Consider the following 15,017-nt stretch of genomic DNA (forward strand, 5'->3'; position numbering starts at 1 on the left):
ACTAATACACATCCCATTAATCACAAATAATTAGAACTCCATGGTAAGATACCTAATATGGCTTCTATTGTTGCCATTTATTCCAAGAGGAGCCCCATTAAAGAGGCAGCAGCAATCTTTATCACCTGAGTCAGTCCAGACACAGGCCACACACCTTATCTGGAATTTGTTCAGTTCTCTTGAGAGCAAAATCGGACAAGCTTGATGACCGTTGTAATTAGACAAGAATAATCTCACGAACCAAGAGTAATAAAACCTATCTAAGATCTAGATTAAATCCAAACTTTACACCGTTCTAGAAATAACACAATTTTCGTTCTTAGGATAAACAAGGTTACATTTTTTTTAATTTTCTTCCAAACTGAAACCTAGAAAACCTAGATGTCTGGGACAACTAACATAAAACTGTGCTCAGTCCGCACATCCTTTGCGGACCACGCCATAGCCGGCCAGGCTCCTCTTCCTATGGAATTTTCCAGGCAAGAATACTGGGGAGGGTTACCATCTCCTACTCCAGGGCATCTTCCCAACTCAGGGGCTGAACCCGCGTCTGTTGTGTCTCCTGCACTGGCAGGCGGGTTCTTCACCGCTAGTGCCACCTGAAAAGCGCCGACAACTAAGGGCCCATTAATATCGCCGTTGTGGGGACAGCTCAGTCAGGTCTTTACTCATGATACAGAAGTCTTCACCAGATCCACAGCTTCATCCTCTGTTCCTCGGAAAGACCACCCCAGAGCCCTCTGTCACAAAGGAAGACTGACTCCCCCTTCATATCATGCAGCTGGGATGACTACATTTAAAAGGGTACAGGGGAAATCTCGAAATTTTGCCCTCTCAGAGAAGGGCAGTTTTGTCAGTTCCCTGATAAAACTTTAAAGGATTTATTGGTGACACTGCCACCCCAGCTGTCACGGGCTCCCTAACATATCCTAGTACTGGCAGCTACTTCCTGTTAATATGAGGCTGCCCCTTGCCCTTCACTCCCAAGTATTTTCGTACACATCGTCGCACACAGTTGACATGGAATTATTCTGAGACGGATGGTCGGGCGCTACCATTGCTGTTTTACCAAAGAGAAAACTAAGGTGCTTAAGGAATCTTCCTGAGATTATTTAGCTCCAACCTGATTCACCCTCTCAGCGCATACCCAGCTCTGTGCTAGGCGTGGTGCAGAACACACATCGAGGCTTCAGGCTGGAATCGAAGATCCATCCAGGAAGTATCAGGCTTCCCTGTTGGCTTAGTGGTAAAGAACCCACCTGCAATTCAGGAGACTTGGGGTTCAATCCCTGGGTTGAGGAGATCCCTTGGAGGAGGGCACGGCAACCCACTGCAGTATTCTTGCCTGGAGAATCCCGTGGACCTAGGAACCTGGCGGGCTATGGTCCATGGGGTCGCAAAGAATCAGACATGACTGAGCACGCACTCACACCAGGAAGCATCAGAGCCCACTTCCCAACTGCAAGCGGCAACTGCTCTCCTTGTCTACAAACCAACTTAGCGCCTCCTAAGTCACAGGAAAAGCGTAAGCAAAGGATGCGGAGAACTTGAGAAAACAAAGCCAACTTTGGCGCCTACAGACAGGTTTCTCCTACACCAAAGAGTTGCAAAAATTTAAAAGCTTCTCCCTTTATATCATGTTCAAGTGTACTAGAATCAATAATCATTTCCTAGCTGTCTTGAGCTGGGCAGGGTGTGTGGGAGTCACAGAGCGGATCAGGTACTCAGGATGGAAGAGAGATTTTCAGAAATGAGGAACAGCTGGAGTGAAGACCCAGTCACAGGGAAGTATAAGATACCCACCCGGCTGAAAGATTTAGGGCGCCGAGCTCGTGAGCGGCTGATTGGAGTCCACTCACCCAGCCTAAGAGGGCCTGACATGGACTTCATTCCAGCGACTGGAAGCAAGCACTGAGCGTATCTACAAGGAGAGACAGCCGATCTGCCCAGTGCTTCAAGAGGATGAATCTGATAGGGGAGAGGGTGTGGGTGGCTGGAAAGGTGACAGCTGGGCAGGGAGACCATCCTGAGGTCACACCGGACACTGAGCATCTCCCAGGCACAGTTCTGTCATCTGTAAACCCAAGCAGTTCGGTCCGATGACCTCTGCAGACATATTTAGCAGTAACACTTGGTGGGTGGATGCAGCTGCAGAAAGAAGGAACACACGCCTAACTTAGGGTGGTGGCAGCTAGAAAAATGTGTTTCAAATTAAGATCGGGTGGGGCTGCCATTCTTTTGTCTGGAAAACTAAGAAGAAAAAACTAAAATAAAGACTAGAATGGATTCTCATAGGAAAACAATGCCAGAATTCCCCACATGTTTACTTTGGAGATTCAGCTTCAATCCACAACGTGTTTTTATAACACATACTGAAAGTTACCAGGAGAAAAGCATGGTTATTTTTACATTCAAGCTTCGTCTTTACTTATTAGAGACAATGGTCCCATTTTACTTCATTACTATTGCTTCTATATTAGGTTTTTCAATTATGTTCATGTTTGAATGATATAAAATCATTGGGGCTTTACAACTGACCGTTGCCTGGAAGCCAAACCTCCAAGGTAAAGTAAAAAGTTAATCTGTTGAGTTGAATTCATTTTAATATTTGAAGAATCACTAGCCTATTGATGGATGGATGCAATTAACAAAAGATCCACAACAGAACGATATAAGAATCCACATCATTTTGCAAAACTGAACATAAATCATAAAAAATTTGAAAAGAGATGATTTGTATTCCCCATTCAGATTCAAGAGGAACTGCTTGTTTGAATAAAAGGGTAGGAAAAGGTCAGATGTGATAAGTAAATGGGAACAAGCACACAGGAAAAGATTACTCTTGCAAGTAATCAAAGGGCATACTGATGAAATGGTAAGACACCATTTTTTTATGCCTATTAAGTTAACAATATTCAATGACTATATCTAATGCTGGGCAGTTGTAAAGCTCTCTCTCTCACACACCTATATACACACGCACACACGCACAACCACTGCTGCTGGCAATGAAACTGATACATTCCAATGGAAAACAGGAGAAGGGGATGACAGAGGATGAGACGGCTGGATGGCATCACCAACTCAATAGACATGAGTTTGAGTAAACTCCGGGAGTCACCAATAGACAGGGAGGCCTGGCATGCTGCAGTCCACAGGGTCGCAGAGTCGGACACTACTGAGCGAATAACACTTTCACTTTCCTGTACCAATACACAAAATATAAGATATGACCCAATAACTTCATTCATAGAAATTTCAAACAAAAACAATTCAACAAGTAAAATAACTATTCACAGAAAATTTTAGATTGTTGTTGTCAGCCATATAAAGCCGAACAGAAACCACCTGAATGTCCACCAGTATAATAGTTGTGTCAGTTATGATTTTAGAGCAGCAATAAAAATGACAGCCCTAGAAACACAGGAAATGCCTTAAATACAATATTAAATTGGAGGAAAGACGGAAATCAGAATTGTGTCCTATTACAGAATCTCTATAAATAATACATACATGTATATTTTGGAAAAGAATTTTTGCTCTGGAAACAGAAACCCAATGTGCGTGTTTATTTTTCTAGAATAATCAACAATCAAGGACTTCCCTGGTGGCTTAGCGGCTAAAAATCTGCCTGCCAGTGCAGGATACACAGGTTCCATCCCTGGTCCAGGAAGATCCCACATGCCGTGGGACAACCAAACCCGTGTGCCGCAACTACCGAGCCTGCGTCTAGAGCCCAGGAGTCACACCTGCTGAAGCGCATGCGCCCTGGAGCCCATGCTCTGCAATGAGAGAGGCCGCCGCAGTGAGAAGCCCACGCACCCGCAGACAGAGTGGCCCCCGCTCGCCGCAACTGGAGAAAAACCCGAGCAGCAGTAAAGACCCAGCACAGCCAAGTAAATAATAACTCAACAATTGATGATACCACCCCTCACCCTTATAACTGAAGACCATTCAGCAGTCACTTAGGTGCTGGGCTCAATTCCTGAAAACCTCACGACATAACTAAAAAGCAGGTGTTATCCTCATTTTGCAGGCTTTATAGAGGTTAGGTAATTGCTCCAGGTTCATAAATGAGATTTCAATCAGATGTTTTTGCCCTCAAATCTCTTAAGATCTGTCTCAGAGCTGGTCAGGCAGAGAAAAGATGTGTCAGAGTGCCCACCCATACCTTTTTTTCTTACTATCAATCCTGCTTCTTTGCAAATGATTGCAAAGCCAAAAGTGGCAGCGTGAGAGGAGGTTGCTTTCATCCAGAGGCGGTCTGAGACCAAAAAAGGGATGCTTGGCATGTCAGGGCAGGAGAGATGAAACCTACCTTTTTATCTTTCATATCATAATCGTAATCACCTTCGCAGTGCATTAGTCAACGTGAAATCCCAATTCCCTCCTAAGGATCGTGTGGGTGCATGTGTTAGTCACTCAGTCCTGTCTGACTCTCTGCGACCCCATGGACTGAAGGATTACGGGATGCCATGACATCTAGTCTAGGTCCTTCTTTTCCTTAGAGCCCTGGCTGACCTGTGCTCTGTGCGGATGGAGACCCCAAACCACCAGCCTTCACTTAACTTCCAGGCTGCCTGCAACAAACACAATAGACCTCAAGAGCCCTGGGCAGAGGTCCAGTGACAAGATGATTCACAATGTTAGCTGTTCCTCATCCCACTATAACCTGAATCTGAAAAGTCTGTTGTTGTTCACTCGCTCAGTAGTGCCTGACTCTTTGCGACCCCATGGACTGCAGCATGCCAGGCTTCCCTGGCCTTCACTGTCTCCCAGAGTTTGCCCAAACACACGTCCATTGAGTCGGTGATGCCATCCAACCATCTCGTCCTCTGTGGTCCCCTTCTCCTCCTGCCCTCAATCTTTCCCAGTATCAGGGTCTTTTCCAATGAGTCGGCTCTTTGCATCAGGTGGCCAAAGTAGTGGAGCTTCAGCATCGGTCCTTCCAATGAACACCCAGGACTGATCTCCTTTAGGATGGGCTGGCTGGATCCCCTTGCAGTCCAAGGGACTCTCAAGAGTCTTCTCCAACACCACAGTTCAAAAGCATCAATTCTTCAGTGCTCAGCCTTCTTTATGTTCCAACTCTCACATCCATACATGACTACTGGAAAAACCATAGCTTTGATTATACAGACTTTTGTTGGCTAAGAGATGTCTCTGCTTTTTTAATATACTGTTTAGGTTTGTCATAGCTTTTCTTCCAAGAAGCTTCGACTGAAAATACAAACTCCCTCCAGGTACTTTTTTCTAATATTAAGATGTTATAAAATTTCCAAATATTCATGTGTAAAGATGTTTCAAGGTTTAAGTAGACAGTACGTATGACTGACACAGCAAGGATGATCAGTGCACATATTTGGCAGCTTTTCTAGACAATGACATGGTTTCATGAATGCCTGCTCTTGGTCATAGAGTCTTACTTCTTGGTCCATTTGAATGTCAACATCTTCACAAATTCTGGGTCCCAGAAGTCTAAGGGATGAAGGCCACACCTGATATTGAATCAATGTCTCCTCTACTATTTTTAAAGTCAGCTTAGAAGGCTCAGCTTAGATTACAAACTCTACCCAGACAGCTGAATTCACACCCAAAGCTTGGGATGAGGATTGTCCTGCAAACATGTGGTTCATATTTCATATGCCCCCCGGACACTCATTTGGTCTGAACAATCTCCAGAGTTTCCTACAGACAGTCAGCTATACTATCTGGTTTTCAGAGTTTTGGACAGGTCAACTAACAGAAGTATCTAAGTTTCTACATATGCAATAGGTTTGAGGATTTATGAGAATATTTATAATATTGTTGTTGTTCAGTCACTAAGTCATGTCTGACTCTTTGCGACCCCATTAACTGCAGCATGGACAGGCTTCCCTGTCGTTTACCATCTCCCAGAATTTCCTCAAACTCGTGTCCGTTGAGTCGGTGATGCCATCCAATCATCTCATCCTCTGTCGCCCCCTTCTCCTCCTGCCCTCAATCATTCCCAGCATCAGGGTCTTCTAATATAGAGCTTCTGTTTTCCTGAGATGATGGTGCTGAGTGTTTAAAAAGAGCTCACTACACATTCTGTAAGGGCTTCCCCAGTGGGGCAGTGGTTAAAAAAAAAAAAAATCCACCTGCAATGCAGGAAATGTGGGTCTGATGCCTGGGTTAGGAAGATCCCCTGGAGGAGGAAATGGCAACCCACTCCAGTAATCTTGCCTGGAAAATCCCACGGACAGAGAAGCCTGGTGGGCTTCAGTCCACAGGGTCGCAAAAGAGTCAGACATGACTGAGTGACCGAAACCAAACACATCCTATGTATCAGGCAGTGAGCTGAATGCTTGGCAAGTACTATTTTATTTCATTTGCTCAGGATCCAATTGTTAGCCCCGTTTTACAGATGAGAAAACTGACAGAGATGTTAAGTTCCCTGCCCAAGGGCATACAGGCAGTACGTGGGATCAGAATCGTTGTTGAAAGCCTATGCTCTTAGTCACAACACTCAATGCCTTAATTGTACCTAATAACATTACCATGGGGTTAAGCTGGAGAAGAGATAATTAATCCAATTTACAGTTGAGGAGACACATAACTCTGTGACACACAGTTAACTTTGTGCTGGAGCTAGGATGGGAGTGTGTCCAGTCAGGATGCCCTCGACATCCTCCGATAATCTCCACTCAGGGTTCAACTTCTGTGGACACTGAGCACCAGGAAGCGCATAAAACGGAGGTCATTACAAGCAAGCAGGGTCCACCCTTGCCAGGGAATTTCTCAGGGTCACCTAGAACCCAGGTCTCTGCCTTTACATGAGCTGCCTTTTGCACCCCCATTCACCTGGAGGGGAGCAGATCTTGGAGCTGCCTGGTTCCCGCCCTCTCTCCTGCCCAGCCTCCCACGCTGGTTTCCCAGAGTGCCCACTGGCAGCATCCTGTGTGATATCGTGACTTGAATAATAAGAAGTAGCTCTTTGGTCCTTGTCCTACTCCTGGTATGCTGCTGCTGCTGCTAAGTCGCTTCAGTCATGTCCGACTCTGTGCAGCCCCATAGACGGCAGCCCACCAGGCTCTGCCATTACTGGGATTCTCCAGGCAAGAATACTGGAGTGGGTTGCCATTTCCTTCTCTAATGCATGAAAGTGAAAAGCGAAAGTGAAGTCGCTCAGTCGTGTCTGACTCTTTGCGACCCGGTGAATCACAGCATGCCAGGCCTCCCGGTCCAGCAGCGATTTAACCAATCACGCCGTAAGATGAAGTCCCGTTAAAGTCCTAAAGGAGATGGTCTGAAGAGCTTCTGGGTTGGGGAACAGGTGGACACATGGGGAGGATGGCGTGCCTCCTGTCTTGCCCTGTGCATCTCTTCCATCTGGCTGTTCCTGAGTTACAGCCTTTTGTAATAAACCGGTAATCTAGAATAAGTAAATCATTCCAGTCCTCTGAGCTGCGTTAGTAAATTAACTGAACCCCACAAGGAGGTCGCTGGAACCTCCCGTCTACAGCTGGAAGGTCAGAAACACAGGTGGCAACCTGGAGTTGCCTCTGGTGTCTGAATTGGAGGGAGAGCCACCTTGCAGGGCTGAGCCCGTAACCCACGGGATCTGAGGCTCTCTCCGGGCAGATAGTGTCAGAATTATGCCAAACTTCAGGACAGCCAGCTGGGGTCAGAGAATTGCTGGTGGTGTGGGAAAGCACACACACATTAGAATTGGGTGTAGAATCGTTCAATATGACTCATCCAAGTTCCCACAGCTAGTCAGGGGCAGGCTGCAACCGCAGAGACCTGCAAAGGGGATGGGTTAGTTGGCCCAGCTTTCAGGTAATAAGGAAGTGTTTTCCCTGTAGAAGATCAAAAACAGCAGCAAAACCAACTAAAAAGTCATAATTTTTTATTATTGCCATGAATGGATGTCAGTGATCAAATACTCCTCAAAGATCTCTCTATTGTAGTTCCTGCTCAATTTTAATAATATAGAAGTAAACCTTTAAAGAATACTTTTTCTACAATAACTGTGGGATTCTGGGGGCTTCCCTGGTGGCTTGGTGGTAAAGAAGCTGTTCCCTTCTCCAGCGGATCTTCCTGACCCAGGAATTGAGCCTGGGTCTCCTGAATTGCAGGAGGATTCTTTGCCAGCTGAGCTAGCAGGGAAGCCCCCAATAATAGAGAAGTAAACTTAAAAAAAAAAAAAGTTTTTCTTCAGTAAACGTGGGATTCTGGGAGCTTCCCTCGTGGCTCAGTGGTAAAGAATCTGCATGCCAGAGCAGGGGACATGGCTTCCATCCCTGATCTGGGAAGATTCTTCACGCCGCAGAGCAACTGGGTGCATGCGCCACAACTGGTATTTAATGTAAATAAGGGCAGCCTGCTCAAACAGAAATGACTAACTCAGGCCTTGCACAAACAGCTATTCTGATTTGCATTATTAGAGAAAACACCAACCCATAGAGACGTCCAACATTTATTAAAACAGCCTCAAAATGCTCCAAGGTTTTAAAAAGTACCAATTAAATAAGCTTTCCACTCCATCTCCTAAAAAACATGGCCCCAGCAAAAATGCCAATTCATTCTGGAGCTTTCCTTTCCCCTCTCGATCAATACTCATTTCTCTTTAAAGTCTCTGTGTGCCTTCTGGGAGCATGAGCACACAGTGGCCAGGCTGGCACTGGATTTAGCAATACCTGCCCTTCCCTTTCTGCCTTTTCACGCTTTGGCCACCTGATGCGGAGAACCGACTCACTGGAAAAGACCTTGATGCTGGGAAAGACTGAAGGCGGGAGGAGAAGGGGCGACAGAGGATGAGGTGGCTGGATGGCATCACCAACTAGATGGACGTGAGTCTGAGTGAACCCCGGGAGTTGGTGATGGACAGGGAGGCCTGGCGTGCTGCAGTTCAAGGGGTCGCAAAGAGTTGACACTACCGAGAGACTGAACTGACTGACCCCACTCCAGCCTCACCCCCAACAGAAAGGCATTGTAATACAGAGAGAACATTTCCTTTTTAAAATGCTTAAGTGAAATAAAAAGGAAATACATTTGAGGACTTTTTGCTCTTTCCCATACCCCCTGCTCTGAGGGCCTAGAGTTCAACCCCCACTTCCTGCCAGGACTTGCCCTCACGAACAGAAAATTGACTTCCTCAGCCCTTTTGTTATCGACATACTATTCACAACTTTTATCATAACTGCTACAAATGCTATAAAGTTTCGTAATAGTTAATGTGTGACTTCCCCTGGTTTAGGGGCAGGCCTGCTCTGGAACTCTGAGTTGAGGCGGGAGGACCGTTCCTCTATTTAGGAAACAAGGCTCATGGCCAGCATCCCCTCTAGGTCTAGGGAGCAAGCAGGCTCTGACTGAGAAGTCCAGAGGACTCTCCCCATCACCTCCCACCCCCACCTCCACTCTCCAGGGTAGATCCTCAACTGTCCATCATCAACCAAGGCCGAGGATAAACACCCAACAACTAGCAAATCTCACTGTCCTGAACTTCACATTTCAACCCAGTGATCCTCCTGACTGCCCAGAGCTCTTTAAAAGTGCCAGGTAGGCAGAAAAGGGAAGAGGAGTCCAAAAAGGTGGTGGGTACAGACGAGGAAGGGAAAAGCCCGCGAAATGAAGCAAAAGAAGGTCCGAGGACCGGAGTGAGGACCTCAGGGAAAACAAACAACACTCCTGGCTGGCCCAGTTTACACAGGACAGGCCCAGGGAGAGATACACATATAAATAGAGGAGCCAGAGCCAGCTCGCTCGCTCTCCTCATGTCTTTAGATCGACGTGCCCTCACGCCTCAAAGATGGATTTTCCTGCTATCTTCTAAAATAGAGCTGTAACACTGAGCTGTAACACGGTCCATTTGAGACCTCAGAACTATAACAGGGTCTATCCAAGACCTGAGAGCTGTGACACACCGAGGGGGCTTTAATGTCCGTCACTCCAAATCTTTGTTGTGATGAGACAAAGAATCGAGGAACATATACTCGCAGAGAAAAGGGAAAAACAGTGTAAGAATGAAGAGACGAGCACCAATCAGTCAATCAGTAAATGAGAGGCTTAAATAATCCATCAACCTCCATAGCCAAGTCAGGAGTGAATACGTGCATGTGGTACACAATCCAAGAAAAAACAACACAAAAGCCTTTCAATACGACGTAGATTTGAACTTTAGATATTTGGAACAAATTAAGATCTTTTCAAAGCATGTTTTTAAAGCACTCTAAAAGCCCATGCTCTGGGTTTACAATCAGCCAGTCCTTAATATTTGAGTTGTGACACACATGCTCTGTCATCAAGAAACCAAGCTACGCTCAAGACCCAGAGTTGGTTGTTGGCCACAAAACAGGCCACCTCCAAACACTCCTCAGCCGGACCTGCCTAGCAGGTCAGCCCATGGGCTCTGGGCTGGCTACAGTCAGACTCAGAGGCCACGCCCTCTCCTCCTCTGCTCTTTCCAACCTCAGATATCTGGCGATGGTGACTTTGCGAGTTAGATTTCCAAAGTCTACACACCACCCACAGAAAACAATGTTGCCCGGCCCTGATACGGATAATTCTGCGTATATCTGCACATACCACGTGAGGATCTACCTTTATGAATGCTTGCCACAGTTTAAACACTTAGGTTATCAGTAAAAGGAATCATTTCTAGGGTTTAAAATATTGCCATTGAGATCAAATACAAAAATGCAATGACCATCCAATACATCCTGAAATTTGCATCGGTGACTCTCAAGAAACAGTTGTCCTAGGTCCAATGGGGGAATCTGGGCCATCGCTCAGGTTGTCTTCAAAAGCTGTGGACCGATGGTTTTTGTCGTGCTCCGTTCTGGAAATGATCAGTTTCACATCGGACTAGCAATGAGAAAGGCTGTGCGGCTCTCTGCTCTGGCCTCACCCATCGGGCCCACCCACCCTCAACCCCACAGCGGCTTCCTCCTCCCAGCACACAGGCACACACACTCACAAAAGCAACAGAGCACTTGCATCGCCTTTGCAGATCCTCAAACCTGTGGCAGCGGCTTTTTCATTTAGCAACAACTTGCTGTCTGCCCAACCCTTCCTTTGTATTCCGCCCTGTACTGCGGTTGCTTTCGTCTCACGTGGAGAAGTAAATTCCAAAGGCTCAGGACCAAGCCCTCTTTCTCTTATTTCCCAAGTGAGGCAGGATCAAGGGATGGTTACGGGCTTCAGTCTGAAGACCAAGAGACCAACACGGCTAGTATCCCGGCTCCACCTCTTTTCCTCCTGGGACCTTGGGGAAAATGGCCTCACTCAGTCTCCTCATTTGTACAGTCAAGGCAAGGCCTACCTTACACGTCCCTGTGAAGCTCCTTAGAGGAGTACACAGTAGCTCATATTCAAGTAACCATTCGTAGCAAACTAAGCAAGACATTCCAGCTATGAGAGATGAATACTATTTTTCTCCTCAATAAAACGTAAGTTTATTAAAAACTACTATAAACCTAGAATACTTGTGAACTGAAGTTTTCAAGTGAAAAGCAGTGCAAGAAAATAAAGGTAATAACAACCATATTTTACTTGAGAGTGTGCAACAAATTTTCACGTACCATTAATGCCCTTGAGCTATACAACGTCACTGAAAAATAAATTATTTTTGTTTTATTCTCTGTGATATTGCCATGATCCAGAACAGGGTCTGACATACAGTGGACCTTTGACTAGAAGAACTACCAAATGAATGAACTTTATACATAAAGAATCAAGCTTACAGTTCACAGTTATATCCATACACGCAGAGCTTGTAGCAAGCAGGGGACCAGAACCAGGTCTTATCTGAATCCAAATCCTGTATCCTTTCCCCTCATCACCTTGTCCCTGGACACTGGGGTAAGGTTTCAGAAAACTATGATCATTTAGGCATTATGTATTTTCTAGAGGATAGTAACTCCAAGACCCCCTAAAAGCGGACTGCATTGAAACAAACAAAACTATCACTCTGGCACATCTAGGGAAGAGTTGCAGCTAGTAATCTAACTACTTACATTTAATGCAGATGTTTGCTTTTCTCAAAGTCTGAGCAGCAAACAACTATGATAGGAAAAAGTGAAACAAACAAATTTCAAAACAGGTTTGATGGAAAGATACATTGACTAGTTTATTCTGAAATAATATGGGGGAGGGAGGAAACAGAGGTATAGATGAAAGACCACAGACCATGGCCCTGAACGAAGAGGGTTGAGTATACGACTCTATTTTTCTACATGTCTACCATCTTCAATTAAAAGTAAAGAAACAAAACAAAACAAAGCCTTAAAATTAATGTATTACCATTAAGTCACCATCATATGCAGAGCACCGTGTCCCAATTCATAACATAGGCTCTGAAGGGACGACATCCTTAGTGCAGTCGTGAGAACTCAGATATCAAATAACTGACGAAATGAGCCTTTTCATGGCCAAAAGGAGAGTATTTTTAAGCCAACCTGAATATTTCACATTTCCTAAAGTGAAAAGTGAATTTCACTAAATATTGCATAGAGTGAAATGTCATGAAGAACTCTTTCTAGGTTGGGGATGCCCTATTTGTATGGGACCTGAGGAGGCACATGTGCTCTTTGGATCGCTAAGAACATTTAGCATTTATTTTGCTTTAGTGCATTATACGGAGAAGGCAATGGCACCCCACTCCAGTACTCTTGCCTGGAAAATCCCATGGGCGGAGGAGCCTGGTAGGCTGCAGTCCATGGGGTCACAAACAGTCGGATACGACTGAGCAACTTCACTTTCACTTTCATGCATTGGAGAAGGAAATGGCAACCCACTCCCGTGTTCTTGCCTGGAGAATCCCAGGGACGGGGGAGCCTGGTGGGCTGCCGTCTATGGGGTCGCACAGAGTCGGACACGATTGAAGCGACTTGGCAGCAGCAGCAGCAGTAGTGCATTATAACTTTAAAAAAATTTTATTAGAGCATGGTTGATTTACAATGTTGTGTTTCTGCTCTACAGCAAAGTGTATCAGTTATACATGTACATATATCCACTCTTTTTTGGATTTTTTTTCCATATAGGTCATTATAGAGTAATGAAGAGAGTTCCCTGTGTGATACAATAGATCCTTATTACTTATCTGTTTTATATTTAGTAGTGAGTATTTATCGGTCACAGTCTCCCAATTTACCCCTTCCCTCCCGCACAACTTTTTTTCAGAATCACTTTTAGCTCAAATACCGTGTACTCAGTTGCTCAGTTATGTCTGACTCCCTGAGACCCCGTGGACTGTAGCCCACCAGGCTCCACTGTTCATGGAATTTTCCAGGCAAGAGTACTGGAACGGGTTGCTGTTTCCTTCTCCAGGGGATCTTCCCCACCCAAGGATGGAACCCACACCTCCTGGGTCTCCTGCACCATCTGGAAGACTCTTGACCACTGTCCCATCCTTTATTAATTTTTTTTCTCCCCCATAACTGAGTAGAATATCAGCACACCCCCACTTCCAGGACACACAAAGAGGCTGAGAAAGGTGACAGGGAGCACTGAAGGTCCACAGCTGGTTGCCGCAGGGCTGACACTGGAACCAAGTCCCATTTCTTCAGTTGCCAAGGTCACATCCAGGGGCCATGACCCAGCGTGCCCACCGCATGCATGGCAAAGGGCGTGGGCTCCGGAGACACACCTCCTGCAGCCACCAGACCTCAGAAGAGCTCGTCAAGTAATGCTGTTCTGTTTCCTCATCTGTCAAACGGGCCATATAATAGTGTCTGCCTCTGGGGGTTGCCGTGAGGCCGAAATGAGCGAATATTTAGAAATTCCTGGAATACGAATTACAGGAATAGACCCACAGGGAGGGTGCAATAAACACTAGCCGTCCTAATTTTTACGCAAGAGGAGTAAACACTAGAAGAAACGTGTGACGAAAGCGTCAGTTCAGGAACAGCTGAGCAGTTACTACAGCCCAGGCTGAGGCTCAAATTCACCTTCATTTGTTGAATCATTAATGGGGAGGGGAATGCCTAGCTCGTAACCTGCTGTGCTTGGGCCGCAGGAAAATGTCACCCTAGTAGTGAGGGAGACATTAAATATTTTACTCTCCCAGCCGCTCACAACAAAGCAGCCTAGGGTGTATCCATTACCTGCTTTTTCAACTCTCCCAAGGAAAGAAAAAAGATGTCACAGAAACCAGACTCTGGAACTCAAAATAATCTCGGCAATACTTCCTCCGGCCTGGATCTCTGCATAATGGATAAAAGGGGGATTTTTCAGAATGAGAAAGTGTTATTTTCAGAAATAGAAGCTGTCTTGACATCTGACACCTCTGCCACCATATACGGTGTGTATCTTGCCAGCCCGAGACAGGCTGTACCTACCAGCCCAAAATAGTCTCGGGTTGTTTATCAACAATGTGTAAATATACGTTGGAGATTCCCCAAGCTGAATGTATTCTTATATTCACTTATTATACTCCCACCAGAACTGCTTTATTAGACTATTCCTATGATAGCCTCCTACTTCAGTAGTAAAACTCATGCATTATACAATCATACCTTCTTTGGGGAAGAGAAAGATTAGAACACAGGCTGACTCCTCTCATGTTTATTTTTCCTACCAAGATAAAAATCCTTGGTAAAATTTCCTATGGTTTTGGCAATTTCACTCAACTGCTTCGTCAAGTTAATCCTTGATTATTTGCATGTTTAATGACTGATTTCTTCACTATGGATCCAGGCTGGGCTCCCTCCCTGGTCAGCTGCATGGACTCACCTGTTTACACAGGCAAGCTCCCAGGGTGACTGTCTAACTTTTAACTTTTTGAAGAGTGGGCAGAAGTGGTCATCATCATACATACCCTAATCATTTTCAGGCCTTCCATCCTCTACAGAGTCACAGCACACTTATCCAGTTATTTCCTTAGGATAAATTCTAAGGCTGGGATAGTTGTCCAGAAAATCTCTAAAGATGGAGCTCTGTTGCCACCGGCTGTATCAGGAACTAGTAGTAACATGTCAGCATTTAAATTTTCATATACTTTTTTCATTTCTCAACCTTTTGGCTAAGAGTAAGTGTGGTATGGGGGCTTTCCA

At 45.4% G+C, this 15,017-nt stretch overlaps 1 protein-coding gene across 4 annotated transcripts in view; it reads right to left on the reverse strand.

The window, feature by feature from the left end:
- Positions 1–15,017, reverse strand: part of ATP8B1 (ATPase phospholipid transporting 8B1) — a 153,082-nt gene that overhangs the window by 61,320 nt on the left and 76,745 nt on the right. The window contains exon 2 of one of the 4 annotated variants that reach the window (XM_060405297.1): positions 14,070–14,168. The exons of the other annotated variants lie outside the window; for them this stretch is intronic. The gene's annotated coding sequence lies outside the window, so the exon portion shown is untranslated. The remainder of the gene's footprint in view (positions 1–14,069; positions 14,169–15,017) is intronic. 4 annotated transcript variants of the gene reach the window in all.

The sequence above is a fragment of the Ovis aries genome, chromosome 23, assembly GCF_016772045.2.
Source record: "Ovis aries strain OAR_USU_Benz2616 breed Rambouillet chromosome 23, ARS-UI_Ramb_v3.0, whole genome shotgun sequence".
In the NCBI taxonomy this organism is placed as follows: domain Eukaryota; kingdom Metazoa; phylum Chordata; class Mammalia; order Artiodactyla; family Bovidae; genus Ovis; species Ovis aries.